This window comes from Berghia stephanieae, chromosome 4, assembly GCF_034508935.2.
Source record: "Berghia stephanieae isolate SIO BIC M18660-M18661 chromosome 4, UCSD_Bste_1.3, whole genome shotgun sequence".
NCBI classification, from domain to species: Eukaryota; Metazoa; Mollusca; class Gastropoda; order Nudibranchia; family Aeolidiidae; genus Berghia; species Berghia stephanieae.
The window spans coordinates 50,773,367-50,790,605 of NC_088363.1; the positions used below are offsets into that span (position 1 = coordinate 50,773,367).

At 34.8% G+C, this 17,239-nt stretch overlaps 1 protein-coding gene across 2 annotated transcripts in view; it reads right to left on the reverse strand.

Annotated features, from left to right (window-relative positions):
* LOC144970766 (5-hydroxytryptamine receptor 6-like) overlaps window positions 1-15,810 on the reverse strand; it is a 118,322-nt gene extending 102,512 nt beyond the window's left edge. Inside the window, exon 1 of one of the 2 annotated variants that reach the window (XM_078910764.1) lies at window positions 15,441-15,810. The gene's annotated coding sequence lies outside the window, so the exon portion shown is untranslated. The remainder of the gene's footprint in view (window positions 1-15,440) is intronic. The other variant, XM_078910766.1, reaches the window with a different exon arrangement.
* Window positions 15,811-17,239: the final 1,429 nt, after the last annotated feature.

Genomic DNA, 17,239 nt, shown 5'->3' on the forward strand with positions numbered 1-17,239 from the left:
AAATAGTCTTTTCCAAGGATTCGACCATGCACCGCTCAGAGCGGTACTCGATTCCAGGACCTTCCGATCTGAAGGCGAGTGTCATACCACAAGACCATTTTACCCCACTATCCCTCCCCATAAATAGTAACGCGTAATGATACCAAGTTTACAATAATAATCTGTGAAGTCAGATAATTAGACGTTAAATTCCATTAAAATTAGATAGATAGAATAAAAGATTTCTTAAACTCCTGCTTATTGGAATTCGAACTTTGGTCCCAACTCGCACTCGCAAGCTGGTAAAGCGATTGGGAACACGCCCAGAATTCCATAAAACTAGAGTGTATGAATCATTATATCATTCATTCTTATGTTTTGTTTTGTTTTTCTAATCGAAACGCAATCTATGCAATCTCGTCTTTTTAGCCTAAGGAACTGCTTATAAAGTTGTTATTATCTGCACGAGGTAGTTAGCACGTCAAACCTCAGTAAAAGTCAAATCAATCAGAGAAGGAGAATTTTCTTGTTTGTTATTTTGATACCAAAGTGCTTGTTATTATTATTAGCGACATGATCGATCGAGTGGTATTTTAATGAGTAGTTCTATGCCAGATACTGCCTTACTCTGAAAATAAAAGCCAAACACGTATTTAAATTTTTGGCTAGAAAACGAATTGTCCTTTAAGTATTGATCGATTATAGTGACTCTCATCATGTCAAAAACGCTCAAACCTGGGAGTTCACGTGAAGTCCAAGATTTAGGAATATTTGACAGGTTGAAGGTCATTTTAATCGATCGATATTTATTTAAGGACCAGTTTTATGGCCAAAATTTGTAAAAACGCATTTTTTCAGAGTACTGCAGAATACCGGAGTCGATTGTTGCCGGTATCTTTAACTCAACCATTCTCTGACAAAACGGCTTTTAACATTATGGCCTGAGAAACTTTACTGAACTATAATTCTAATAAAATTTGCGCCAAACTCGTCAATAATTCTTAAACCGGAGATTTATTTAGAATTCTTAGCTTTGAGAATTTTTTACAAGTTTTAACGATCAATATATTAAGTAAACGTTTTTTTCTGGCAAAAATGTAAAAAAGACATTTTGTCTGTGTCCATTAATAGTCAATCGTTTTACTTTGTTGTGTTTTATTTTCTTTGTTTGTTTTTTTTTTTTTTTGTTTTTTTTTTTGGGGGGGGGGTTTGGTTGTTTTTTTTTTTTTGTTTCTTTCAATAGTCTGTTTTTGCTTGGTTGGCTTTTATTTGGTATTTGCTTTGTTGTGTTTATTTTTGTTTATTTTTGTTATTTGTTAAAGAAATTTATTTTTTAATTAAAAAAAAAAGGGGGGGGGGGAGCAGTTTGCGATATCACAGCCAGTACAAAAGACGGTAATGGAATAGTCAAAAGATTATAGATACATATAATATTGACACTGCGTTATAAAATGGCAATGTAAATGTAAGCAAACGGGAACTAGCTAAAAGGGGAGACAGAAATACATAGAGCTTTGGAGGAAAAATCCCAGCACATTGCCTTGATTGGTGTACCAAGTTCGAGAGTTGTTAATTTCTTTTTTGGGTGTTTGTTGCTTTTGTTTTGTTCTATTTTGTTTTAGGGGGGGGGGGGGGGTTGGGTTTTTTTATTGACCAAGATAGGAATCGTTTTAATCGATCAATATTTGAAGGACCAGTTTTCTGGAAAAAGAACAATGTTAAATTCGTGGGGGGGGGGGGGGGTCCAGAACACGACAGAAATCTCCCATCCAAATAACAATACATTATTCAAGAATCGATGATATTCATAACATTACCGAACATGATAAAACTCTTGAGTTATTTACATGAAATATGACCCATCTCGACTCTCTGGTATTCTGTCTGAAGAGACTAGACGATGAAAATTGAGTAACTGGTCACAATGAATACGTTGACCTATTAGGTCAGAACGGATCAATGTGGAGCTGAACAAAAATGCCAAAAAGTGATTTAAGTGCTTATGGGGTCTTGTGGTATGGCACTCGTCTTCAGACTGGTAGGTCCAGGGTTCAATCCCGGCTATCTCTCTCTCTCTCTCTCTCTCTCTCTCTCTCTCTCTCTCTCTCTCTCTCTCTCCGCAAGAATTTATTTGAGTCCTTTGAAAATGGGCTCTTAACTCACATTCTCTCACCGTGCTCTCGTGTAAATTGAGTACCTGGCAGTCATCAGTGGTCTCTCTCGAAAAAGAATTGAAATATCGCCTTACAGGTTCAAGTGGCCACTTGTAAAGCGCTTTGAGTATTTTTAGTGTAAATGTTGCTGCTCGAAGCTCGAAGAAATAAATAACAATGTGAAATTGAATTTAAACTTCAATTTAATTACGAAAAAAGATAGAACGGACGTTTCCTGCCCATCAATGTTTTGTTTATTCGTCTTAACAACGCCACTACCACATCATCTCATTCATCTGTAGTGTTTCATTCATCCTGTTTTGTTGATAAAGGGGAAACCCACAACATCCGTTCTATCTGGTTTCTTAATTAAATTGGAGCTTACATTCAATTTGACATTGTTATGTATTTGAGTATTTTTAGTGGATATTGTTATGCTCAAATATTTATTTCAAAGTTAAAACGATCAAAAATGTGTGATTATAGCTTTTGTTTCTACTTCGGGAAACATAATGGCCTTATAAATGCGCGATATAAATATTCATACTTAAATATTTATCTTTAGTGATATTATTATGTTCATCCTGATATGATATCATTGTAAGACGATTTCTCAAAAATATATTGATATCTCCCACAGTAAAGAAAGATAGATGTCTATGAATGTCTTCAAAGATCACTGACAGTATCAGACAAAACCAAACTATGGAAACATTCAAGAACAAGTTACACTAATGTAAACAAAATGTAGTTGAAGGGATGGAGGTGGGGTGTTGGGGAAAGTTGGCCAATATAAAAACACATCCCTTCCCCTACTCCCTGCATTTTCTATTTTCAAATTTTAATAATTCTTGAATTTAAGACTATTTATTAAAGTTTTGAAATCGTTTTGGATGTCATTATTATCAGCAGCAGCAGCATCGGCATCATCATCATCATCATCATCATCATCATCATCATCATCATCATCATCACCATCATCATCATAATAATCATCATCATCATCATCATCATCATCATCATCAGCAGCAGCAGCAGCATCGTCATCATCATCATCAGCATCATAATCATCATCATCATAATCATCATCATCATCATCATCATCATCATCATCATCATCATCACTATCATAATCTTCGTCGTCGTCGGCATCATTATAATCAGAATACTCATAATCATCACTACAACCACCGCCGCGCCACCACCCGAACCATTAACCTCATCATCATCATCATCGTCGTCGTCGCCATCACTATTACCATTTTTAAAAAAAATATTGTTATCGTCGTTATTGTCGGGTTTGAAATCCGAATCACGTTTTGTAATCATCGTTTGTTTCTGTCATCAAAGCTCACATAATTTCAATGCTTATTTCTTGAATCAAGTACATCGATAGAATATACTGAGTGTTGCTCTATTTTAAACACTCGCAACCAAGAAAATTCCACATCAAACTGTAATGAAAAGGTCATTTTCGTGCTGTCGATGGCAAAACACAGAAATGTTTAGTCATTCAAAAAAATCATTGAAACAACTAAGCAATATTTTTTTTTTATTGAAATAACAATTAAAGTATATATTTGTATAGTGCATTTTTACTGTTTCAGTATGTTCAATTCCCCACGTTTATCCCTCGTGTAGGTTGTCGTTGGGATAGAAAAGAATCTTTATTCTTTTGTTTTCGGAACAGCCATTTATAGATGGAATGAAGATGACGTCACTAAGCTCTTTGTTATTATTTCTAAACAGATTGTTAGCGATTAATGGGATGGAAAAGAATATATATTCTTTTGATTTTGGAACACGGATTTATAGATGGAACGAAGTTGACGTCATTGAACTCTTTGACAGCTTGTTAGTGATTAGTTCTCACTGAATTATATCAATCAGACTATAAAACGTTAGAGGTTACACAGTTTTGTGTGTTGGTATATTAAATCCGGCTGGTGTATGTGAGTATTTTACCTAAATGCATAGCAACAATACCATCCTTTCCTATCAGCTACTTATTCACACCTGTTTTCAATAGGATAATAGCATTTCCAAAGGACAACACGCAGGGGCTAGAGTTTTGTGATTTTCTTACTGATCACCCTCAACATCGCTTGACTTTATCAAAGGGCATGACACTGATCAAAGCCATGTTACTGCCACACTTTGGGGTAGAAAAGTATCTAAAATGGTACCCATAAAAATGGTTCTTTAAATATCGATCAATTGAAATGACCCTCATCTTGGCAAAAACTATGAAATCTGGGACTGGCGAAGTAATTTATATCAACATCAGAAAGTAATAGCTACACCGCCGTACTCTGGAAAAACACTTATTTGTAAATTTGGCCAGAAAACTCGTCCTTCAAATATCGATCGATTTAAATTATCTTCATCTTGGCAAAAACTCTCAAACCTGGGACTTCGCGAAGTCCCAGGTTTGAGAGTTTTTGCCAAGATGAGGGTCATTTAAATCGATCGATATTTGAAGGACGAGTTTTCTGGCCAAATTTTTAAATATGGGTCTTTCCTAAGTACTACAGTATAGAAGCTTGAACATCTAATAAAGCTGTTTAATATTGGTGACAAAAAAGATAAAATTAAATAATTTTTTTAAAGAATCAAATTAATTGAAATAACTCATCATGACAAGAGGCACCCGTTACAAGATAATTGCATAATAATGACTCAGTTGTGAATCAATAATTAAATAAAAATGAATCGATCACAAGTCAGGGAAAGCTGATTTCTTAAAGATAATAATATCTTGTTTTTCACGAACAACTTTGCAAAACACCATAATATGCAAATTTTCATCTTGTGTCAATGTCCGACGCTCTTTTTGTTTTCACGTTTATAATTTTAAAAGCTATTTTAGACTCTCTCTCTCTCTCTCTCTCTCTCTCTCTCTCTCTCTCTCTCTCTCTCATCTCTTCAAAGAAGTCACAGGTTTGAGACCTTTTGGTAAAGTTTGGGTTTTGACTTCCAACTATGATAAACGCAGGTTTGTTTGTCACTGCTCTTCGGTCAGTGAAAGCTGATTTTTTATGAGTAATATTCGCTTGTATTTCTCTAATCACCATGTCATTGTATTGTGAAAATCTTCATCGTGTGCCTGTGCCTGTCATGTCAGTCTCGGGGTTTTCACTTTGATCATTTTGAAAGTTCTCTCTCTCTCTCTCTCTCTCTCTCTCTCTCTCTCTCTCTCTCTCTCTCTCTCTCCCTTCAAAGAAATCTTAGGTTGAATTCTGTCTTTTATATATTCATAAATGAAATAAAATATTTCTAGCCACATTGAAAAATGGTTGGGTTGTTTTTTACGGCCATTGTTTGTCATGGTATCAAATCTATTGTTGTCAATTCCGAGTCTGCCTGGGACGGAATTAGTTGAGCTGCTAGTTGAGCGCCAGCAAGTGTGTCTTGAAACTCATTTCACATTCAAATTAGCCAGACTGCTCGTGACATTTTTGGGTTATGAGCCAAAATAAAAATAAACAATAATAAAACAACCCCAGAACATGACATAAACAATTATTTATAACAGCTCCTTAAAACTCAAAAACAAACAAAATTGGACGTTTCGGGCTAAATTCCGACCTATGACCACCAACATAATCAAAGCTTAGGATTATTCGATATGGTAGCAACAATTAAAGCTTTATTTCTTATTGCTATACGTTGGACTGCATAAACTGGACATTCCATTGACTGGATCACTTTTTAAAAATTCAATATTTATAACCCTCCACGACTAAAATGTATATGAGCAGTCTATTAGAGATAACTATTCTTTCCTCTGAAGTAATAACACGTACTCAAATTTTGGACAGAAAACCCTCCCCTCAAATATCGATCTATTAAAAGGATATATTATATCTTGTCAAAAACTTTCAAACTTTGGACCCAATTAAAGTATCTTATTATATATTTTTGGCAAATGGATTTTTGCAACACCGAGGCTCCAAAACCATTGGTCCAATCGTCACCACATTTTGCATGGTGTTCACAATTATTGACATGAAGATGGTTTCCGTGTATTATGAGATTGATTGTTTGGGTCAAATCCCATCGAAAGCATCATCTTTAGCACGTGGGTTGTGTGTCAACCTTCCGGTTAGCGAGTATGATAATGAGGTGGGAGTACTTGCATTGAATCTATACAAGAAGTGGTTCCTATCCTTAAAAAAAATATAGAATCAATTTCTTTTAAAATCTATATCAACCATTTTCAGCTCTTAACATTGGGAAAGAAGCCTACGATAAGTGAGCGAAATTTATAAGAAATTAAATCCAAAAATATCTCTCAGTGTCCAGCTAAAAAGCTCCCTAGAGTTTTCTAACAAAGTCACAAAAAATGTATTTCTATAACAGAAATTGACTTCAAATTTTGTTTAACTCTTTAGTCATAAATTTTGAGTTGATCGACTTATCATCACATTCGTTAAACGGACAGCTATAGATTATGTGTGTTATTATATATATAATATATAATTGGAATTCAGAAAGACAAATCAAATACGAATTCGGCCCATCAGAAACCCGATGCTCGGTAACCCACACAACAGCTCAATGGATTGTTTTAAGAGAGGAATCTGATGGTTGACATTTTCAGGATGAAGCCAACATAAAGTAATGAAAACTCGAGCACCAAATGTATTGTGACAAAGCAAAGAAAAAAAATAAAAATAAATAATAATGATAATAATAATAATAATGATAATAATAATAATAATGATAATAATAATAATAATAATTATTATTATATATTATTATTATTATTATATATTATTATTATTATTATTAATAATTATTATTATTATTATTATTATTATTATTATTTATTATTTTATATCAATCATCATCATGATTATTATTATTATTATTATTATTATTATTATTATTATTATTATTATTATTATTATTATTATTATATTATATATTATATATCATATATTATTATTATTATTATCATTAATAATAATATATAATAATAATAATAATAATAATAATAATAATAATAATAATAATAATAATAATAATAACCCAAGAATCAATCGGCCCACCCAATGCCATAATCTCCGCCTCCAGAGAATTGTTATGGCTTATTCTATATTCCCCATTATTACGAACGTCCCATCCCCTGTATTCCCGTGTGGGTTGACATCGCATCGTAGGGGTTTAACCAATTAATTGCCGTACTCTCGAAAGATGGGTATTTAAATATTTGACCATAATACTCGTCCTTCAAATATTAACTGGATGAACATGAGACGGGGATTTACAGTAAATAGACAAATGTAAACAATCAAAGAGTGTTTGTATAATCTTAAATGCGGCTACGTTGTCTTGTGGTATGATACTCGCCTTCGGATCAGAAGTTCATGGGTTCGAGTCCTACTCTGAGCGACGCAAATTTGAGAAAAGGATCATTACTCACATTCTCCTCCACCGTATTCAAGTGTAAATGAGATAACGGATAATATTGTAATATCAGGCGTCAGTCATGTCTCAACCCACATATTAAGCGTTGCGTTAATTGTGACCCCTTGTAAGCGCTTTGAACATGTTTAACGGACATTGCGATTTTCTTTAAAGCTCCAAAACAAAAACCCGCTCAAGACAGAGGGGTGGGAATGGGGAGGGGAGGATGCGAGATAACGGGATAGCTCTGTAAGCAAGGTGTCTGGCTATGTGGTTTTGTGGTATGACACTTGCTTTCGGATAGGAATGCCCTGGGTTCGAGCCTCACTTGGCGCATAGTTGAGTCCTTGGAAAAGGCTCTTTACTGACATTCTCTCACGTGCAAACCGACCCAGCTATCCAATCACTGCTAAACTGATAGAAGGAAGGGTTCAGATAAAATCTCGACTTCACCCTGGAAATCCGTCACTTTACGTGCGAAGTGAATGCTCTACCAACTGAGCTATCTTGACCCAATAATTCGCATTGGGTATATCTTGTAATGCCTTTGTCAGGCTCATTACTCATCCAGCATTATTCGGATAGCAAGTCTTTAGAGAACGTGTGCCTTTTTTAAATGCATCGTATCGAAAGCTATATCGGGCCGATGACTTATTTGTAGCTATTGATAGGTCCTTTCCGACGTGTACATATATGCAGGTCTGACATTCGAACCCACTTATGGGGCTTGTTTAACATTGTAGTAATGGACAATATTTTGCGCCATTTTTTTTTAGATTTCCATTACAACAATGAGATCATAAGGAATTGGTTATCAGACCTGCAAATAAGTGCACGTCAGTCCTTTCCATCAAACAAATTGAGATTGTTCCTTCAAAGATTGAATTAGAAAATTATTTCGGAAATTTGAATAAGACAAAGAATATAAAGAGAGGAGCCTTTAGAGAGGGGATAAAAGACAAGTGTGTTTCAAAAAAATGGAGGCCTTTTAGGAAGGAGAAAATAAGCGAAAACTCATGTTGATGACTAGAATCTATGCCTCTGTTGTGTGATATTTACCCGTATTTGTCTTATTTTGTCTTAAGTACTTGTAAATGGAGATTACAGTCTTTTGACTATCTCGGCATCTTCCATCTTCGCTGGCACTGAAGTAATCGTGAAGTGTTGTAAAATCCTCTAAAACAAGCACGAAGATTCTGCTGCTGGTACACAAATATTTCAAAGTAATTATTTCTGGGTCATGAAAGTTACTGATCGAGTAGTGTTGCCAATTTGGAGTTTTGACCGTAAAATACCAAAACAAATATTATGGTGTTTTTGACACACATTTCGGTATGGGGAAAATTGGATTTGGCATTCTGTTATTTATTGGCATTTTCCTCAAATCATTCAAATCATACACTTGTATGATAAAACAAATGAACACAAATTACACATACTAATATCTAGACGGTCTATATTCATTTCCACCATGATAAAAAAGTGCGTTTTCATAAAAACATCTAGATAGGCTACCCTTAATCATTGCAAAGGAATAAACAAATGAAGATGTATTTCTAGTTTAATGGGCATTTTAACCAGGACAAAATTATGCCTGGAACATTCGGCAATTATTCAGACCATAATATGGCATTTTTCTAAGATTTGTTTAGCTTCTTTTTTTTTGCCAGATTCACCTGACAACCCCGTTCTTTGCCGATGATTTGCAAGAAGGCATAAGCATTGAATTACCCCTAGATCAGATTCGTCCATATGTAATTTATTCTTGTTCCGAATTAAAACCGAATTAACCTCTAAAGTCATTCAGTTCAAGTATACGGATATTGTACCAACTTACATCGTCGACCGCAGAGACCGGACTACATAAGGAAAGAAAGAGTTCAAACTAAGTACATATCAATCTCCAGAAAGGCTTCTGGATGGAAGTTCTTTGAGGATGATAGGAGACGAAGGGAGGAGAAGGATGACTATTTGAAAGAAAGCATAAAAAAGCGAATAAAAAAAACTTTTTAAGATAGAGCTTTTATATAGAGCAATATCCACTAAATGCGCTCAAAGCGCTTTACAAAGGGTCCCTGACCGACAAGAACACGTAACATGTAGAAAGAGACATGACGTCTGTTAGGCGATTTTACAATTTTTTCTGACTGAGGTACTCATTTTACACCTGAGTACGATTAGAGATGTAAGTAAAGAGTCTCTTCCAAGGACTCAACTATGCGCCGAGCGAGGCTCGTACCCAGGACCCTCCGTTTCGAAAGCGATTGTCATACCACAAGACCACATAGCCGCACAATAGAGTATAATATTGAGAGCTTTCAATTAAGACCATCTTAATTACCCCGAGTTTAACTCTGAATTAAATTTCATTCTAAAACAATTCAATTCTGAATGGATTTGTTGATTTTTAAAAAAATGTCTACTGACAAAATATCAAACTTTAAAAAATCCTTGTACAGACATGAGTTGAGAAATTTATTCTAACCGAATTCCCAGGTTTGAGAGTTTATGCCAAGATAATACGGGTCATTTTAATCGATCGATAATTGGAGGACGAGTTTTCAGTCCAAAATTATAAATACTTGGGATATTTTTTAGAGTGGAAGTTTTATAATATTACCATCTGTGCTGGGTATGAAAAAAATTATTATCAAAGCTCTTTGATTTTGGAAAAAACCCGATTTCACAACATAATGGCAGAAATAATATGAGTCATTCCTTATATCCTTCGCAAATTCTAGAATTGTTTGCTTTTTCTAAGGCACGCTTCCAGTTTTACTACGAATAAATTTAGATGCGTAAGGGTATCCTGACCATGATGAAATTCACAATATCAGATGGGTCAGCGTGGCTCAGCGGTGGGGTCTTTGCACCGTACCCGCGAGGTTCATCACCTGCCGCTGTGCTGTGTGGCCTCGAGCAAGTCACCTCGCCCTAGCTCAATTTGAGGCGCTACACTGCGCTGCTGCCTGGGTTATTCCAGGCAGTCTTCCCTTGGAATTGACCTTCGAGAAAAATGTCCCCTATGGGACGAATAAAGGGAATTTTAATTTTTATTCTACATTATCTTTAAATTCGAGACCCCACTAATTGCAATATGTATATGTATATATATATATATATATATATATATATATATATATATATATATATATATATATGTGGTGTGTGTGGTGTGTGTATGTATATATATATATATATATATGTGTCTGTATGTATGTATATATATGTATATATATATATATATATATATATATATATATATATATATATATATATATATATATAAGAATATATTTTGATAGGAAATAATATAAATGAGGTCATTGGAAGGGCAGGGGGTACCGGTAGCTCAGTTGGTAGACTACTCGCTTCATGATCAAAGGGACCGAGATCGATCCCAGATGCAATCGAGATTTTTGTCTGACCCTTTTGTCCACCCAGCTGTGATTGGTTCGCTGGGTCTGTTAGATCTGGCGGAAAGTATTTTGCGATAGACTAGCGTCCTATCCAGAGGGTAGCAAGCATTTGCTATTGTCCGTTGCACGCTATAGAAACCAGGATAAGCTCCGGTTTCATGGGCCTAACAGTTCTGAAGGCCTCCTTTTTTTACATTGATTTTTGAGCTCCTGCGTTTGAAATTTAAAAGGTCGCGCGGGGCATGGGAACTTGCTTGAAATGTCAAACTCAAGAACCTTATAATGAGAATGAAGCCTTTTGGGTGCGTTGGTAAGTTTTTACGTCAGAAATGACATTCAAAAAGAACCTTGAACGATATCTCCTAAAATTGTTCCTTACTCTTTCCTTTTAAATTGTTCATTTTAAGTGTGATTGTAATGTGTAATCTGAGTAATACTAAGCTGCTAGAGCCCGTGGACTGTAAAAAGTAATACATAAAAATGAAGATACCTGATTCAAAAAAGAACAAAATATCAAATAAACACGATACGTTTCGGTCTCAAAACCCTTCTTCAGCCAACAACAACAACAACAACAACAAAAACACAATAACAACAACACAATAACATAAATACATTACTTAAATAATTGATCAACGGCAGAGAATTGGTCGATCTGTTTTTTTAGTAGTGTATTTATGTTTTCATTATGTTTTTTTTATCATCATCATCATCGTCATCATCAGCATCATCATCATCATCATCATCATCATCATCATCATCATCATCATCATCATCATCATCATCATCATCATCTATTTTCATCACTATAGGTATTATTATTATTATTATTATTATTATTATTATTATTATTATTATTATTATTATTATTATTATTATTGTTGTTATTATTATTATTATTATTATTATTATTATTATTATTATTATCATTATTATTATTTTAATTATTGTTATTGTTGTCGTAGTTTTTTGTTAAAAGTATAAATATCATCATCATCATTATCATCATCATCATCATCATCATCATCATCATCGTCATCATCATTATCATCAACATCATCAGCATCGTCGTCGTCGTCGTTATTACCATTTCTAACTTTTTCCGTGTCCCATCTGTCGAGCTATTCTAGGCAGACTTCTTTTAAGACATTTAAGAATACCAAAAATATCAAAAAGACAAACAAGAGAAAGAATCTGAGATCATTGACTGTGCCACAGGGGACAACAACCTATAATTTATGGAATAAAAATAGATGATACTAAAAACCACAATTTTGTTTAACCTCTCTCTCTCTCTCTCTCTCTCTCTCTCTCTCTCTCTCTCATCTCTCTTTCTTTCTTTCTCTTTTTCTCTCTTTCTCTTTGTTTTTCTCTCTCTCTCACTCTCTTTCTCTCCCCCCTCTCTATCTCTAAAACACACACATAGACACACAGTTTCTCTTTTTTCATACACATACATTTCTCTGTCTCTCTCACAAACGAACACACGAACACATTCACACGCACACAACACACTTTCTCTCTCATATACACTCATATTCTCTCTCTCTCTCTCTCTCTCTCTCTCTCGCTCTCTCTCTCTCTCTCTTTCTCTCTATCCATCTATCTATCTATCTCTCTATCTATCTATCCCTCTTTCTTTCTCTCTCTCTCTTTCTTTCTTTCTTTCTTTCTTTCTCTCCTCTCATCTTCTTTCCCTACACTTTAAAGCCTTGCAATCTTTTAATCCGACAGACCAGCTGCGCCCATACAATTAATGATATTATGATATTGACCGAGTTATGGTTTGTTATGTATTGTTATGATGATGTTGTCGTCATCGTCGTTCTGTTTTTGTTTTTTGTTTTTGTTTTTATTATATTTTGTTGTTGTTTTTGTTGTTGTTGTTGTTGTTGTTGCTGTTGTTGTTGTTGTTGTTGTTGTTGTTGCTTTTTGATGTTGTTACAGACTAGAATAAATCGAACTTCTAAAATACACGAGAGCCGATTCTCTTTAGGTTCCCAGACGACGTGTACTAATTTGCAGGTCAGATAACCGAAATTGTTATGGGCTCATTTGTTGTAATGGAAATACTCTCAAACCAAAACAGAATATTAAAAAAAAATTAAATTGAGCTTTATGTAGCGCAATATCCACTAAATGTGCTCAAAGAGCTTTACAAAGGGTCCCTGGTCAACAGCAACATTTAACATGTAGAACGGGACATGACGCCTGTTAGGCGATATTACAATTTTTCGGACAAAGACACGCTGTTAACGGCCGTACCTGAGTACGGTGAGAGAATGTGAGTAAAGAGCCTTATCCAAGGACTCAACTATGCGCCGAGCACGAGGCTCGAACCCAGGATCTTCCGATCCGAAAGCCAGTGTCATACCACAAGACCACATAGCCGCACATTACAACAATATTAAAACGAGCCCTTAATTGCGTTCAGTTATCAGACCTACATATATGTGCACGTCAATCCTCAACAATAAGCAAATAACATCACTTGGAGAGGGGTATCTTCGTGATTGCCAGGGTTTTACCTGATTCGTTTTACTTAAAGTTCTCAAAAACTTAACATCTAATCTTATCATTTAACCAAATATACAACACATCTTAGATACGCACACATTCTTTGGCGTCACATACATCTCACAACTCGAATAGTAAGATTCATATTCTCCTGATCAATTAGAGGAAAAGCTTTCTTACATTTTTTCTTGATTAAAAGAGAATTTAAAATCAAGATAATCAGATTGATAAAAATTGAGAAACTAGCATTTTAGAAACAGATATCTATACTCCTAATAAAACAACAAAAATCTAAATCATGTCTCGTCCTTCAGAGCCATTCGGCCCATGGAGCCGGAGTTTCTATAGCGTGAAACGGACAATAGGAATTGCTGCTATCCTTTGGATAGGACGCTAGTCTATCGCGAAGTACTTTCCGCCAAATCTAACAGACTCAGCTACCCATTCACTGCTGGGTGGACAGGGAGGGATGGGGCGGGGGGGGGGGTGTCAGAAAAAAAGTCTCGATCACGGTCCCTTTAAGTGTGAAGCGAGTGCTCTGCCAACTGATCTATCGGGACCCCCTCCTCAAGTCTCGTATTTTAAAGTAAAAGTTCTATTTTTAGAATCTAAATAACTTCGATGCAATACCGCTTTGAGGCGATGAGTCACATATGTATGACTTTAAATGTTATTTTAAATCTAATTAATTACTAACATTATAATATAAAGACTTTGATCTTTGTGGGGAGGGGAGAAGGGGGAACCGGTTATTTTTTATAAATATTTTCACACTCAAATGTTGTCATTTGACAGTCGTTTCTACTTGATAGCCAATAATTTGAAAAGACATCAACCGACGTGGCCATAATATTATTTGCTGAGGTCTGATAACTAAACGTAATTATGGGCTTGATTTTAAGTCATTGTAATGGACAATACTTTACTTCAATGTGAGGGTATATCTGTCCATTACAACAATGAGCCCATAACAATTTGGGTTAGCAGACCTGCAAATAAGTACACGTCGGCTTCACATTTCGAAACAAAGGGAGGTGTGTCACTTTCACAGTATCGGTGTAAGAAAATGAAAAACCACACAACATTGATATAGAGCGTTTTGTTTTATATCTGAAGCTAGGCAGTCATAGATATCGCTGATTTGAAGGCAGCAAAACCGGATGCAAGAATATATTATATAAATCCATAAGGAAGAGTTTTCAATCATTTGATCCGTTGCCAAAATTACTCTCACTGAATTTACATTTTTTTAAAACTGGAGATTGAGCTTTTATATAGCGCAATATTCACTAAACACGCTCAAAGCATTTTACAAAGGGTCCCTTACCAACAGCTATACGTAACATGTAAAACAAGGCATGACGCCTGTTAGGAGAGAGTTAAATTTACTATTTGAATTGTCAAATTAAAAAAAAACTCGAGCTTTATTGCGCAATATCATCTTAACGTCCTCAGCGCTTTACAAGAGGTTCCTGATCAACAGCAACACGTAACATGTAGAACGAGATATGACGCCTGTTAGGCGATAATACATTTTACACCTGTGTGCATGTGAGTAAAGAACGGTTTCCAAGGACTCAACTATGCGCCGAGCGAGGCTCGAAACCAGGACCTTCTGATCCGAAAGCGAGTGTCATACCACAAGACAACGTAGCCGAGTAGTTAGATACAGGTGACGCCAGAGAATGTGTGCTCATGACAATGAAGAACACATGTTTGCATTTTATCAAAAGAACACATTTTAATTGATAAGCCAGAAAATCCAGCAGATGAAAAGTTAAAATTAAAAAAAAGATAAGAATACGTCGTTTAAAAGTATCCATAATTTCCATTCAAGACAATGCAATCAGCAAACGTCGGTGTAAGGCGAATACACAAAAAATATTGAATTCATTTCATAATTTAGAAATGAAGTAAGAAGAAAAATATCTAATATTAAAATGTGAAATAGAATACTTACCTAATATGTATTTAAATATTTTAATCCCATCCGTAATTCCAATCACTCACATAATATTTCATCATAGAATCCGCAACCGTATTAGGTAGTCGTAACAAGATTAACAAATATACAATCTCATTATTCGTAGGCTACGGTAAAGAAAGATAGTAAAAAGTTCTGAAAGTCTTTTTCCGGATTCCAATGTCCTAACACCCAAAATGGATTGAATGAAAGCTGAAAGAACAGACAAATAGTAATATTAGATGACGTGAAAGGCAGGCCAATTGTCAGGACGAAACTGGCGTTTTTCACAAGTTTGATGATTTGAAATGAAGCGTGGAAAGTTGTCCTTACATGGCTATTGGTCGATACTCGTGGGTGAGTGATTGTGTGTGAGTGAGAGAGTGAGTGAGTGAGTGAGAGAAAGAGAGAGCATGAGAGATTGAGTGAGCGAGATATGAATGGGGGATGAAACTATTACTACCAGATATATAGTAGTGCCATTGAGAAATGGAGAGCTGGTTAGGTGGGGTTTTTTTATTTTGTTAATGAGGGAGTTGAGAAGGAATTGAGTGTAAGTTTTGTTTGATGGAATGAGTGATCGAGAGGAAATTTATATATAGATCATAGATGCGGTTAGACGGAAATACTTGGTATTGGATAATTAATGTGATTAACAAGGTAGATTGAGAAAGGTCGTGTGTTAAATGCTACATTGATAGATAGATAGATAGATTGATAGATAGATAGATAGATAGATAGATAGATAGATAGATATATAGTTAGATAGATAGATAGATAGATAGATAGATAGATAGATAGATAGATAGATAAATAGATAGATAGATATATAGATAGATAGATAGATAGATAGATAGATAGATAGATAGATAGATAGATAGATAGATAGATAAATAGATAGATAGATAGATAGATAGATAGATAGAGAGTTAGATTGACAGATAGATAGAGAGATAGAGAGATAGAGAGATAGGAAAGATAAATTTAGATAGACCGGCAGATAAATAGATATATTTATTTTTAGTAAGTTGATTGCTGATTGACGGATTGACTGATTAACTTAATGATTGATTGATTTGATTTTATTTCTGTTTAATTGATTGATTATTCGACATTGCTGTTTTTCCTCTCCATATTCTCAAATTACGTGAAAGCGTGAGGGGGTTATTGAGTTGCTTGACTAAGTGATTGAACAAATGAGAAAGTGAGTGAACACTTGGTGAATTAGTATAAGACAGTGAGTGAGAAAACGAAAAAGTAATAATTTAAGTTTTATCAATGATAAAGATTGATTAGAATTGTTCAAGTTAAAGACAGAGAGGAGACGAATGTGTGTGAAAGAGTTTGTGGCGTTTTCAATAAGGTAAAATAAGACAAAGGGGTGTGGGAGTAGAGGACAAAAAGAAGGGAGATGATCTTAACTCACTCAATCCAAAAGATTTTAGCTAGTTTCAAAATTGGAAAAAATGTATTAAAAATGGGCATGTGCATCTAGATAGTTTTATTCAACTACCATTAACATGTAAAAATGAAAAAGATTAGCTTTGATACTACGCCAATAATTCGTCTCAACAAAATTGTAATTAGTAGGAATGGGGTAAAAGTAAACCGGGTATACAACGGATATAGTTGGTGTTAAGGTTGAGTGAGTTAAAATAATATAGCGCAATATCCACTAAACGTGATGAAATTGCTATAAATGTAGAACGATACATGACGCCTGTTAGGCGATATTACATTTTTTTTTTCGACAGAGACAACGCTGTTAACGGCCAGGTACTCATTTTACACCTGAG